Raw genomic sequence first — 15,419 nt, 5'->3', positions numbered from 1 at the left:
GCCAAACCCTACAGACAGACACTCCTTGATCCCTCCTCACCGATATCCCAAAATTGCCCAGTAGCATATATGAAAATAGGATTTCTAAGCACCCGACAATCATTGCCAGATGTTCTTCAATAAAATATACTCTACTCTATGATCTTCATGAATTAATAGAAATGAACATGTACAGCCACTTTGTATCCCAGTTCTTCTGAGAACCTTTCTCCTTCCCTTTTCTCATGATCTGAAGTATCCACAGATAAGAAGCCAGGAAATTAAGATCTGAGACTTTTCATCCTCCTTCAGTAATATAGTCACATCACAACTGTATGTCATTCCTGATGCAACAAGAAAATAGAATGTGCAAAGATGAATGATGTTTCCATCAGCATATGATGCATCGATCAGTATTATTATGTGGGTACGGCTCTATAGAAAGCGCCAAGTGAAGTGGAAGCAATCCAAGACTTATAAGTGATGATCAGAGTTTTTTTTCCCTTATATAGTAGTTCAGGAGTTAGTTACTAGTCTCCTAAATAAGATTTGTTTACCTTAAGGTCTAAAAATAATCGACAGTGGGAAGTCCTCATAAAAAATAAAAACATTGACAACCAGAAATACTGAGAATTACCGTATGTTCTCAGAGTAGCAGTCACTCCTTTTCCCCTATTCAGCACTAAAGTGCATCTACCACCAGATTGCACAATACAAACTGCATATATAATTAGAAAGATTTTTTTAGAGCTCAGGCAGAATGTCTATGTGAAAATTTCTGAAAGTGTTTTCAACCTGGACGATGCCAAGATTTGACTATCCAGGCTTAGAACAACTGATGACTGAACTTCTGCAAGCGCATCCTCAGTGACCGGCGGTGACGTCATCGAGGTTACCTCTGGTCACTAGGCTTACTCTAAATTTTGCTTTAAAACCACCTGCCGATACGACTGAAGATTTGTTCCTTAATTTAGTGGGGGTAAAAGTGCAGTATAAAAATAAATTTTAAAAATATACTTTATGGTATATAATGCATGAAGTGGTAATACTTAAAGGGGGTTTTCCATCTCCATGATCATATCCCAATATGTTCTAGGTGTAATAATAATAATATTAGCAAATACCTCCAATTAGAAGTATAGTATAGTTCTTCTGATTAGCTATATCGCTTACCCCATGAGCAGGGCATTGCAGTAGCTTAGACATTGTAAGTTTTTAAAAATGCAGAAAAATGTAATATGATGGAGGCATGGACATTCAACTTTAAAGAGGACTTATCCCTAGATCAAAGGTGTCCAGTTTTTGCTCTTATGTTATTCTTCTTTTTAATTCGCAACATGGTTCCAGAGTTATGGGCCTTTTTATTTAGTGCTAATTTTTATGGTCTTTACCAAGGGGGGCATGGCTCGCCGGATCCTCTGGGGCGTGTCTTTAGACTGCTCTGCATAATTGTGGGCCACGCCCCCCTAGTAAATACTATGAAAATTATCCCTAAATAAAAGGGCCATATCCATAAGGAGGATTTAAAAACAAAAAATTGAATACTCGGGAACAGAGGGAATAAAATAGGAGCGAAAACTGCCCTCTTTTTATCTGATGACGGGTCCTCTTTTAAGTCATTATTCCACCAACAATGTTACCACCTATGCTCAGAATAGGTGATAAATTTATGGTAGGTGGTGGTGCAGCCGTGGGACACCCATCAATCACAAGAACAGACGTCCTATGAGTTTGCATGACTCATGTGCCATTCACTGTACTGGGAGTGGCCCCTCATGCACATTACTAGTCCTATAAATACATAGGAGGGAATAGAATGGTTGTCAGACTTGTCCATAGCAATCTAGAACATCTGCACTGGCCATAAGTAAAATTCAGTAACACAAGATAACTTTTTTTTTTTTTTAAACTGTTTTATATTTTAATTTTAGGATTTTTAGGATATTGCAAATTGTACAGAAAAATTGCTGTTTAATATATATAATTACACACAAATTTCACAAGCCAATGACTTTAGTGTGTTGTAGCCCAGGCTGCAGTTTTAGTGTGTAACCACAATGCTCCTGTCTGTCATCGCAGAACATATTTCCTGTGTACACAGGGTTCCTCGGATGTTTGTTAGAGGGGTTGTTTTATGGTCTTAAATGCTTAAAAATGCCAAGTGCTCTGCAACTGTGCAGTTTACCTATTATTATTACTTATTTATAATTCTCTCCATTTTCAAGTACAGACAGATTTTTCATTCTATACTCAGAGTTAGTTATCTAGCACAGAGTGCACAATGCTTGCTGGTGCTATGCTTCATAGGCTGCAAGATCCACCTGATCTTGGATAGGCTGTCCGGCCACCTGAGCTTCTCCCAAGCTGTAGAGGAAAAGTGATTATGCTGCAGCATTGGACAGTTTGGACCAGCGGTGCAGCCATGCCTCTGATCCAAACTGTCAGCGCACTGACCCTGCACCCAGGAAGTCAGGAAGAAGTGGAGCAAGGGACCTGACGGACATCAGATGGTGAGTATGTACTGTTTTTTTTTTTTTTACATTTACGCTGGTAACCAGGGTAAACATCGGGTTACTAAGCGCGGCCCTGCGCTTAGTAACCCGATGTTTACCCTGGTTACCAGTGAAGACATCGCTGGATCGGTGTCACACACACCGATTCAGCGATGTCAGCGGGACCTCAACGACCAAAAAAAGGTCCAGGCCATTCCAACACGACCAGCGATCTCACAGCAGGGGCCTGATCGCTGGTACGTGTCTCACATGGCGAGATCGCTACTGAGGTCGCTGTTGCGTCACAAAACTTGTGACTCAGCAGCGATCTCGCTAGCGATCTCGCTATGTGAGACGGGGCCTTTAGAAACCTTATTTTAACAGTCAACACGTTTCAAGGTCAGCGTAGGACCTCCTCAGCAGGACAAAAACCTAAACTATAAAGATGAGATGCCCAGTGCACTTTAATTATCTTTATAAGACTTGTAATTCCATGTGACAACAGCTGCTCCTCACTGCTCCCCTCCCATCTGAGACACTGGTGTGCAGCTCCCCGCTGTAACAGCCAAAAGAAGAGCATGGCTACATCCCTTGTTCTCTGCAGGGAACCAGCTATTATTGGGACTGACTGATAGTAACAGCGTGAAGCTGCACACTGCTGTAACATCTCAGAGGGGTGAGCAGTGAACAGAAAGTCTGGTCACACCAGCCCCCTGATAATGTCTCCCTGTCTGCAGTCTGAGGTGAGAGGTTGTAGCCTGCTCCTAGCTTTTAGCAGCAGCATCCATCCCCCTGATAATGCCATGCCCCCTCACTTCAGGCTGCAGTCAGGAAGACATTATCAGGTTGTTGGTGTGACAGGAGCTGGTCTTCACTGCTCACCCCTTTATCTGGGACATTACAGCAGTGTCCAGCTCCCTGCTGTTATCAGCCAGTTTCCTGATAATTGTAGATTTTCAGCAGAGATTTTCAGACTGTCTGTTCTTCATAGGGGGGAAGCTGAACATTGATGTGTGACATAATGTCCCAGACGAGAGGGGGGAGTAATAATGGCTGTGTCTGACTATGCAGGAACATGGTCTGATCATGCCACATCTCCTGGGCAGGGTAGGAAACAAAAGAGAGTATCCAGACAGGACAGCAGGGGATCACAGCTGGTTCTTTCTCTGAGGTAAAACATTTCTATGTCTGTTTTTCAGCAATGTTTTACATGAGATAAAGAATCAGATGCAATCTTGTGCTGTCCTGTCTGTATCCTCTCTTTTGCTTCTTCCCCTGCCCAGGAGCTGTGGTATGAGCAGACTGTGTTCCGTGCATGGTCAGACACGGCCATTACACAGTAGGGACACATTTATAAGATTATCTGAGCACAGGAACAATTTTTTTAAACACATCCAATTGTGGAAATTATTATTATTCCAAGATCTATTGATTAAAATTTTGATTAAAATTAACTTTGTTCATAGGAAAACTTCTTTAGAAACTTAAGCAAAGTGGCAAATAATTGACAGGATGGAAATGATAATGCCATATACTTGCATTAAGAAAAAATAAAATCCAACCTGACACATCGCAATTTAGGTTGACGTAGTCTGCCGACGGCTCTAATGAGCAATCATTCATATATAGTTTCCAACAGATTAGCAGCAGAAATGGTTAAAAGTGGCCATTTTTATTGATTGACATTTAATTTATTTTACGTGTATGAGCAGCTTCAGAGGCTGTAGGTAAACTATAAACTGCTGTTTTTTACTATAAAAGTGTTGTCCCATTAGGAAAGTCCTCTGTCAATGTGCCCTAAAATGAAAGTATTTATCCTATACCAGGCAACTGCACAAAACATTGACTGCTCTTGCTGGCGTTTCAGCTTCTCCTGGTGAACATATAAGCTCTTTCTCTTCCCAGCTGCTTTGTCGATGGTGCATCTTGCTGATTGATAGCTGTCTACCTGCAATAAGGCAGCAGGGATCCCACTATCATTTATCATGACATCGGCAGTCACTCCCCATCAACAGAGCAGCTCTTCCTCTTCCAGGCTGCTTTCTAGATGGGGCTCATGCTGATTGACAGCTGGCTCCTTGCAGTTGAGCAACAGCAAGCCCCTCTATCATTCAGCATGACATTGGCAGTCACACACCATCAATAAAGCTGAGTGGTAGAGAAGCCACTGATCTGTCGATAGATGTCAGCACCAGCCATTGAATTACCAGCATAAGCATTAAACAGCATTTCTGTGATTAAACGTATTTCTTTGGAGGAATACCTAGGAACAGTGTTCAGTTTTTGAATAATTCTAAAGTAAAAGTTGAGTAAATATATGTTGCAGTGTCATGTTAGAAATATGGTATGCTACGTTGCTAAAATTGCACAATACATTATTGTCACGCTCGTGCCCAGACTGGTTGGCGCGGGCGTGCGGGGTGTGGCCCCACTGGACCACAGACCAAACTTCCCTGGAAGGGGCGTAACTAAGTAGCTTCCTAGGTGTTCGCTGGAGCCTCTGATCGTGAGGTCAGACTTGTGCAATAGGAAGCTACCAGGTACCACTCCAGGGTGGTGTCTGGCTGTGGCTGCTGATCCCACCGGGGAACGGAACGTAGACAGGCGAGGGGCACGGCTGGCACTCAGGCAGACAGGCGGGCACAACAGAGACACTGGCTGGCAGGCGGTCACGGCTGGCTCTCTGGTAGGCAGGCAAGCACACTGGAAGTACCGGTAGGGAACGGTCTGCAGGAAGGTATATAGAACAGGTAAGAACCTGTTCAGACACAAGGACTTAAGAATAGGTAGATAAAGACCGCAAGAGCGGATGCAGAGCGAAAGCACAAGAGCTAGAGCCAAGAACAGAAACACAGGAGGCGGAGCCAAGAGAAGGAGGCAGAGCAAACCGCAGAACCGCAGGAAGCGGAGCCAAGAGCTGGAGGTGGAGCCAAGTGCAGAAACGCAGGAGGTGAGCCAAGAGCTGGAGGTGGATCCAAGTGCAGAAACGCAGGAGGCGGAGCCAAGAGCTGGAGGCGGAGCCAAGTGCAGAAACACAGGAGGTGGAGCCAAGAGCTGGAGGTGGAGCCAAGTGCAGAAACGCAGGAGGCGGAGCCAAGAGTGGGAGAAATAGAACCGAAAGGAGCGGAGCCAGGTATAACTGCAAGGAGCAGAGCCTGGTAGAACAGCAAGGAGCGGAGCCTGGTAGAAACGCAAGGAGCGGAGAGCGAGAGCAGAGTGGATCCACAGGGCAGGGCCACAGAGTGCAGAGCAAAGTCAGAGTACAGAGCAAAGTGCAGAGCAAAGCTACAGAGAGCAGAGCTGAGAGCAAAGCCACAGAGTGCGGAGCTGAGAGCAGAGCAATGTCAGAGTGCAGAGCAAGACTCAGAGTGCAGAGCCGAGAGCAAAACCACAGAGTGCAGAGCAAGGTCACAGAATGGAGAGCAAGGAGCAAAGCAAGGTTGCAGAGAGCGGAGCCGAAAGCAGAGTAAAGCAAGACACAGAGGGCAGAGCAGAGCAAAGCAAGACACAGAGTACGCACAGCAGGGAAAGGAAACCAAGGCAGGGATATAATATAGGATAGCGTGAGAGCATCGGATGTGATATGTTATGGGCCGAGTTCAGTGCTCTGCGCTCCAATGCTCTCGCATGAGATAAAGTAATTTCTCCATCTCTACCATGACTTTATGGATATGGGATGTACCTCACTCCATCTTAAAACCACCATAACTACTGTAAACCTAGGCACTAAAATAAATACACAAAACACATTATTTTGGTTGTCAAAATGGCCAGAGCTTTAATTTAAATCACAGGATTAAAAAATCACAGTAGGAGTCAGGTGAAGTGCTAGTACATTGGGATTCACAAGTACTATGATATCCCCAGCTGTCTGACATACAGCCATAAAGGGTTGGCACGCACTGGCTTGCCATTCAGGCAGAGCCAGTAAACTTTCAGGGCACCAATGACCCTATTATCACTCCCGTGCTTAACCACTGTGCATGCCCCTGATTGACGTTACCATTACAACATCCTTGAGGCTGGCCACCAAAGCCGAGCCTGTTCACCACCATGAGGTTTTACATCCTCTATTAGTAAAAATTAGTCCATCTTAACTTGTCTGCAACTTCCACCTGACTCCTAAACTGCAAAGCTGTGACGGGTTATAAATTCCAAGTCACATTTGACTTTTTTGTTTTTAATAAATCATTTTTGTAAACTTATAAACTAGAAGTCCCTGCAAAAGCATTAAGGGGACTAAACTTCGCAAACCTCTGACTCACAAAGAGTCATCCTACAGCACTCAGGAGAGGAAAAAACCCCTGTGGAGGAAACCTCTAGGGAACCATGGCTGAAGGATTTCCCTTCCCTTGGGCTTAGAAGGTTAATGCTAATGCTAACTCTTTATAGCCATGATAAAATTCAACCTGGTACAAGATATACAATACAAATACAAAAAATACAATAAAGCATTCATCATTATACAAGTAATAATTAAAACGTTTTAGTGCAGTGATTATAAACAGGGCAGGAGGGCAGGTAATGCTTTCTCCTGTTCATCAGTGAGAGTAAGAGGGAGAGAGCCAGAGTTACCTCCTCTATATAATCCCCACCCTCCTCACAGTAACACGCCACGCACAGACACACTGAGCTCCTTTCTCTTAAAGCAACATCACTCTTGCTTAAAATCTACACCGCTATGCAAACAAAGCTGCTGGAGTTAAAGGTCCACCCCTCCCAACATCATGTCCTCCTCCGCTTAGTGCTCCGGTGTTTTTTTTCTGGCATCTGTGGGATTGACATTGCACTTGGTTGACATCCAAGTGCAGGGCAATGTTTCACAGACTTATATGGATGCGTGCGATCCGATTCTCGCAGCCTTTTAGAGCATGCTGCGATTGTTTTTGGATCCCAAATCAGAAAATAATTGCAGATGTGCACTGCCCCATGGTATAAACACTGGGCTGAGTGCAATTCGATTTTTAATCTGATTGCACTCATCCGATTTATTCGCTTGTGTGAGAGAGCCCCTAGAAGCACATCAGCTGTTTATGGCTAGCAGAAATATGAATACAGCTCTGGAGTGTCACACAGGCTGTAACTCTGACACAAGATAAGTCGTTCAACATGCTGCATGTGTATATATTATTGCCAAAGAATGTCTAAATTCATGAAAAGTGGTCATCAAAATGGTGACCTTTGGAGCACACACTGCATGACAAAGAATGAGCATGCTATACTATATATATAAAAGGGAACTTTCTGTGTACCAAGGTGCTCAAGGTGAGCAAATCAGTTCAAGGTAAATCTAATTAATCTTGAATTTTACCAAAAAACTTGGAAAGCGGTTAAAAATAAAGCAAATTGTACACTTACCTCGCTGCTCACCTGTCCCTCCTCCAACCTCCACATCTGGTCCTCTGTTGAACATCTCTGGCTCTGATGTCTTCTGGTCTTCATTCACTCTGCTGCGTAGGCTTCGGGCAATACATATCTTGACTTCAGGATGTCATGACTTGATTGGCACCGTCGAAGAGTGATGGAAGACCAGAAGAGACCAGATATGGAGACAGCCAATGGAGGAACGGGTGAGGAGCTTCAGCGGTGGCACAAGTGAGCGACAAGCTGAGTACAATATATATATTTTTATTTTTTAACCCCTACATTTATTATGCTCTGAGGTCTAGTGACGTTCCAGAACATATTAACGTGCAGTTTATTTGAATTTCCTGTCCAAATTTGAGCCAATTACCAAGTTCAAATTTTGGCAGGTGTACTCATACTGCAATGTACCCAATGTTTATCCTATAAAAAAAATGATATAAACTACTTCTATCAGTTTGTTAATTGTATTTTTGGGTTAACATTGGTTTGAAGGCCCCAAGTTCAACTCTGCACCCTCCATAATTACTCCCCACACAGCAATTAAAGGGGTTATCCAGACTTTTATATTAATAGATCTGTAGCTTCTGAGTGCTGTTTGAAGAGGACGTGGTGCTCTGGTGAGTTCTGCAGCCATGTCATCCTCAGTACATTTAGTTGTGGCACTGCTGGGGAATAAAACTTTGCACTTTTGGACAAAATTGCAATATTTGGCAAAGCTAAAAAAATACCGGGAGAGCAAATCCAAGTCAGCATAAAATACGATGTAAATAACGATGAGGCTGCAGCGCCTGTGCAAACTCCCGATCAGTCGGGGTGATGATACCCACTGTTGTGACATTGATATTAAAATTAAAGAAAAAAAAAGAAAATGATTTGGACCACCAAAGCCACATGCCACTGATATTATATGCAATACTTTCCATATCACAAGTATCAGACAGCCCTCCAATTGTGTCCATATTTGATATTTTCTCCAACCCTTCTTTGCATAGATGAAGGGTTAATTATATTGAGCATTTGGTGAGCGGGCACTAATTATTCACTTCATCAAACTAAGAATAATGTAAAATACAATGCCACTTAAAATTCATGATTAAAATTGCCCAGGATAATTAAACTGTGTACTGCACCGCTAAACAAGAGGCAACTTCTGAATTAATATTATTCATCTCTTCCACTAAATTTATTTAGAATATTTAACTTTTCTTATATGGTATTTTTATAGAAAAATTAATTGTAGGGGAAAAGAAGGATTGGTAGAATTAAGCCAAATGGGCCAGCATTTCTAATGATCTTATATACTTGAGTACAGTCTCTCTTTAGGGTAAGTTCTCACGGGGCGGATGTGCATTGTAGAAGTGTCTACAAATACAATTCATTTCATTCATAGCATGCAGGCTACACAGGCAGCTCCATTCACATATATGGATTAGATTTCAGCTGCAAACAATATCTGCCACGTGGTTAGGTAACCTAACCATATATTATACATTTTGGACAACAGAAAAGGTTAATTTAAATTCTGCAATATGCCACCACCATTTCAACACAGATTCAGTGGGGACAAAAGTATTTAGTCAGCCACCAATTGTGCAAGTTTGTCCACTTAAAAAGATGAGACAGGCCTGTAATTGACATCATAGGTCGACCATAACTATGAGAGTCAAAATGAGAAATAAAATCCAGAAAATCACCTTGTCTGATTTGGAAAGATTTATTTTGCAAATTATGGTGGAAAATAAGTATTTGGTCATTAACAAAAGTTCATCTCAATATTTTGTTAAATATCCTTTTTTGGCAATGACAGAGGTCAAACGTTTTCTGTAAGTCTTCACAAAGTTGGCACACACTGTTGGTGGTATGTTGGCCCATTCCTCCATGCAGATCTCCTCTAGAGCAGTGATGTTTTGGGCCTGTCGCTGGGCAACACGGACTTTTAACTCCCTCCAAAGGTTTTCTATGGGGTTGAGATCTGGAGACTGGCTAGGCCACTCCAGGACCTTCTTATGAAGCCACTTTTTCGTTGCCCTGGTGGTGTTCTTGGGATCATTATCAGGCTGAAAGACCCATCATGTTTCATCTTCCATGCCCTTGCTGATGGAAGGAGGTTTGCACTCAAAATCTCACGATACATGGCCCCATTTATTCTTTCGTGTACACGGATCAGTCGTCTTGGTCCCTTTGCAGAGAAACAGCCCCAAAGCATGATGTTGCCACCCCTATGCTTCACAGTAGGTATGGTGTTATTTGGATGCAACTCCGCATTCTGTCTCTTCCAAACATGATGAGTTTTGCTTTTACCAAACAGTTCTACTTTGGTTTCATCAGACCATATGACATTCTCCCAATACTCTTCTGGTTAATCCAAATGCTCTCTAACAAACTTGAGATGGGCCCGGACATGTACTGGCTTAAGCAGGGGACACGTCTGGCACTGCAGGATCTGAGTCCCTGGTGGCATAGTGTGTTAATGATGGCAGGTCCCAGGTCTATGCAGGTCATTCACTAGGTCCCCCCCGTGTGATTCAGGGATTTTTGCTCACCATTCTTGTGATCATTTTGACCCCACGGGGTGAGATCTTGCGTGGAGCCCCAGATCGAGGGAGATTATCAGTGGTCTTGTATGTCTTCCATTTTCTTATTATTGCTCCCACAGTTGATTTCATCACACCAACATACCTATGATGTCAATTACAGACCTCTCTCATCTTTTTAAGTGGGAGAACTTGCACAATTGGTGGCTGACTAAATACTTTTTTTCCCCACTGTATCTGTGGAAAAGTTGATCTGCCGTGTTTTTGTGATGCCAAATAATAGATCTGCCTCCTATTAATTTATACCCAGACTGAGCCACAGATAAAGGCATAACAATCAGATAACAGCCATTTAAAATCTCTAATATATGGCCAACTTTTGAACAATGCAGCTCTTACTGCAAATAATCCATCCTAATAGACAAAATGGCATTTCTAAAGATCATCAAGAAAGGCTCCATTTCAACATAATGTTAGTGTAGATTAAAAAAACAATATACGGTAATCAAAAAATGTTGTTTTAGATAATTTCCTAACAAACAGCATTTTGATTAATCTTTGCAAACGTTAGCATTACTTTTAGTATGAAGAATCCTTTCTAAGGCCTTCTTCACACATCCGTTTTTTATGTCTGTATGTGGTCTGTTTTTAAGGACGGAAAAACCCACAGACACGTCTTTTTTTTGTACAGCACGGACAAAATGTGTGTGGCAAACGTGCACACTGATGACACATGGATGACATGGATGAGGGTGTCTTATAGGTGCCTCTCCATTACTAACCTCTGGGCTTGATGCCAGCGGCCATAAAACAGTGGGAAGAGTGGAGGCTAAGCCCCAGAATTGGTGCTATTTCTGGGGCGGCTGAGAGCTGATGTTGGTCGCCTGGTAGGGGGCCAATATCCATGACCTCTTTCCAGGCTATTAGTATCAGTCTACAGCTGTCTGTATAGTCTTTGCTGTTTTTTTTATTATAGGGAGGACCCCACATCGATTTTTTTGGGGGGACTCCCCTATAATAACCAGTAAAGGTTAAACAAACAGCTGTGAGCTGATATTAATAGCCTGGGAACGTTTATGGCTATTGGCCCGTTCCCAGTATATTAACATCAGCCCTCAGCAGTTGGCTTTCCCTCTGCTGGGTCAAAAAATTAAGCAGGAGCCCACGACATTTTTTTTTCATTATTATTTATTTTATACATGATGTGCACAGCATGTGCTGAATACAACTAGCATCATTGTAGCCTGGTCATGCTGATCTCAGAGAGACCAGGTGACAATGATGAGAGCTGCCTTCAGCACCTGGCGCCAGGGAACAGCGCTAACTGTACCGCTTTTCCCAGGCGCCGGTACGTGTCACACAGATGCGGCACATGGACAACACATGGATTTCACACAGATGTGACACAAGGACACATGGACACGTACAGCAAATGGACACACGGCTGTCACACTGATGTCACATACGGAGACACGGATGGCACACGGACACAAACCACGGATCTCACAGTAATAGCTTTTTCAGAACAGGAATCACCAGGATGTGTTATGGAGGCCCAAGACACATTTATATAAATCACCAAGACAAACTCCACTTTAGCATAATGTTAGCATAAATTACAAATAGATATTTCAGAAAAATGTTATTCTTATATAATCAAACAATGTTTTTAATGATTCTTTGTCTTTTATAACATTAATATTTTGGGTCTCATACACACGTCAGTATTTTTGATCAGTATTTCATCAGTATTTGTTTGCGAAAACCAGGAGTGTCTCCAAAACACAGAACAGGTGTCAGTATTTCAATCATAGTTTTTCTTTGTAAGTTCCACTCCTGGTTTTTGATATACAAACACTGATGCAAAATACTGGCCAAATACTGACATGTGAATAAAGCTTTATTGTAAAGAATCCTTTCTGGAGCATAGAATGTAAATTAAATCAGCAAGGAAAGATACATTTCAACATAATGTTACTGTGAACTAGAAATATATACGGTATATTTAAGAATATGTCATCCAGACAATCAGACAACATTTTGGATGAATCTCTAATCTCTATCATAGTAAAACTTTTACTGTAAAGAATCCTAACTAGAACATGTAATAAAAAATGTATTCCATGTCACTGAGATTAGTTCAATAAAGTCATCAATTACATATTATTTCTCCTTTATGATAATCTTATGCAATAAGTAACAGATAGATGTACTAACAATAAATTGCAGATAGCCCCGTAAAAGATCTCACAACGTTTTTTGATGACTCTGCTCATGATAACATTATTACTTTTACTGTGAAGAATCCTTTCTCAAACATATATTGTAATTTATTTTAAATCAGCAAGCTTCATTTCATCATGTTACAGAAAACTATCAATATATTTAAGATATATGTCATTCTTAGATAATCATAAAACATTTTGGATGAATCTGTATAATCTTTCACTATATAGCTTTCACTGTAAAGAATCCTTTCTAGAACATATCATAAAAATCATATCGCAAGGCACAGAGATTAGTTCATTTGGAAACCCGATTTCAGATAATTTATCCTTTTTGATAATCGGATCTCTCTGAATAACAGACGTACATTAGTTACCATAGTGAAAGTAATAGATCGCAGATGGCCACTTACCTTTTTTTTTATAGGTTTAACGCCGTCCTTTCTGGAATAAGACAGAATCTATAAGAAATGTGTGTTACCTTTTAGACATGAGTATTTATGAGTCACTGTAAAACTTCTTCTTTGGGCTTACCATACCTTCCCCTCCCCCAAAGAGGAAGTGGTGTGCGTAATTAGCAAAGAGCGGGGAAGGTGTGTCTTCTATGCAGGCTTATCTTTCACAATCATCAGATGTATATTTTGGATTGTTTTTAACAACTTCGAAAACACGGTTGCCAAAAATGTGAAAATAGAGTCTTTTTTTGTAGACACAGCGCCACCCTTGACTTTCTGGCGATGTTTGGCATTAAAACTCGGCCCCAATCATGGACAAGCTGCAACATTATATGTTCTCACAAAGCGGAATACCTCTTTAAATAGTTCTCCTTTAAAAACAAAAGGATCCTTTAATTTACGAATCAGATTTGAAGAAATCTATCATCAAGTCAGAACTTTCTGTAAAAGTGTAACTAGGGGGCGCTAATGTAACTCACAAAATTTTTTAGAAAATTCTAAAGGGGCAGGTAAGCGGTTTCTGTAGCTGACTACTATAAGAAAGTTTATACATGATATCTAAAGTTTCTGTAAGGACATATTGGGTGTTGTAGTATCACTTTAGCTGGAGATAGGGGTTGGACTCAATACATAATAATACTGAAAAGAAAAAGCATCTAGAGATAATATATTACATTAGTGAAGTGAACATATATTTGCCTCCTTTAATGCACAATTTCTACAAGTCTCCGCAGAATGTGTGCAGCAGTTGGAGCTCGGCGATTACTGGCAGGCATCCAGCGGAGCCGCACGAGCCGTGTCAGCTCAGCCACCTACAGCCATTACCATCCCATTGATATTCCTGACATGTAGGGCCTTAAGGTACCTTCACACGAAACGACATTATAACGATATCGCTAGCAATCCGTGACGTTGCAGCGTCCTCGCTAGCGATATCGTTTCGTTTGACACGCAGCAGCGATCAGGATCCTGCTGTGATGTCGCTGGTCGCTGAATAAAGTCCAGAACTTTATTTGGTCGTCCGATCGCTGTGTATCGTTGTGTTTGAAAGCAAAAGCAACGATACCAGCGATATTTTACACTGGTAACCAGGGTAAACATCGGGTTACTAAGCGCAGGGCCGCGCTTAGTTACCCGATGTTTACCCTGGTTACTAGCGTAAAATGTAAAAAAAACAAACCGCACATACTCACATTGCGTCCCCTGCAGTCTGCTTCCTCCTCTGACTCAGCGCCGCAAAGTGAAAGTGAAAGCAGCACAGCGGTGACGTCACCGCTCTGCTCTCACTGTACGGCGCTCAGTCAGTCAGGAAGTGGACGCAGGGGGACGTGAATGTAAGTATGTGCTGTTTGTTTTTTTTAGATTTTACGCTGGTAACCAGGGTAAACATCGGGTTACTAAGCGCGGCCCTGCGCTTAGTTACCCGATGTTTACCCTGGTTACCAGGGGACCTCGGCATAGTTGATCGCTGGAGAGCGGTCTGTGTGACAGCTCTCCAGCGACCAAACAGCGACGCTGCAGCGATCGACATCGTTGTCGCTATCGCTGCAGCGTCGCTTCGTGTGAAGGTACCTTAAGTGAAAGCTACATGATCCTCTGCCAGTGATAACGGAGAGGCAGCACGGCAGAGAATTACATTATGTAAGAGGTGGCCGCACGGAAGCGAAAGATCCACCTCGTGCTGGACAAAAGAGCAACCTATAAAAATAACATAAATCATCGGAAATTCAGCGTTCAAGATAAGATGAGGCATCGTTATACCTGCGAAATGTTACACCTCACAGTCGCCATCTAGTGGAGCAAGAGATTGTTACAGAGTAGTGATGAGCGAATGTGCTGGGATAACATGTTATCTGAGCATGCTCAGGTGCTAACAGAGTGTCTACGGCGTGCTCGAATTATATGTTCAACTGCATGTCTCATGGCTGTTAGGTAATCCTTGCATGTGTTGCGGCTGTCAAACAGCCATCAGATATGCAGCCGTGGGGACTAGAACATGTAATTCGAGCACGCTGAAGACACTCTGTTAGCACCTGAGCATGCTCAGATAACACCTTGTCCAAACACGTTCACTCAACACTATTACAAATCTATTGTTTCACTCTGGAACCTATCTATCTATTTATCTATCTATCTATCTATCTATCTATCTATCTATCTCATATCTATCTATCTATCTATCTACAGTATCATCTATCTACTGTATCTATCTATCTATCTATCTATCTATCTATCTATCTATCATCTATCTATCTATCTATCTATCTATCTATCTATCTATCTATCTATCTATCTATTATCTATCATCTATCTATCTATCTATCTATCTATCTATTATCTATCTATCTATCTATCTATCTATCTATC

At 42.0% G+C, this 15,419-nt stretch overlaps 1 protein-coding gene across 1 annotated transcript in view; it reads right to left on the bottom strand.

Annotated features, from left to right (window-relative positions):
- Positions 1–13,125, bottom strand: part of APBB1IP (amyloid beta precursor protein binding family B member 1 interacting protein) — a 125,996-nt gene extending 112,871 nt beyond the window's left edge. Inside the window, exon 1 of the mRNA XM_077268449.1 lies at positions 13,011–13,125. The gene's annotated coding sequence lies outside the window, so the exon portion shown is untranslated. The remainder of the gene's footprint in view (positions 1–13,010) is intronic.
- Between the last annotated feature and the right edge of the window lie 2,294 nt (positions 13,126–15,419).

Source organism: Ranitomeya variabilis, chromosome 6 (assembly GCF_051348905.1).
Source record: "Ranitomeya variabilis isolate aRanVar5 chromosome 6, aRanVar5.hap1, whole genome shotgun sequence".
In the NCBI taxonomy this organism is placed as follows: Eukaryota; Metazoa; Chordata; class Amphibia; order Anura; family Dendrobatidae; genus Ranitomeya; species Ranitomeya variabilis.
Note: the sequence above shows the minus strand (reverse complement) of the source record. Positions and strands in the feature narration are given on the sequence as shown.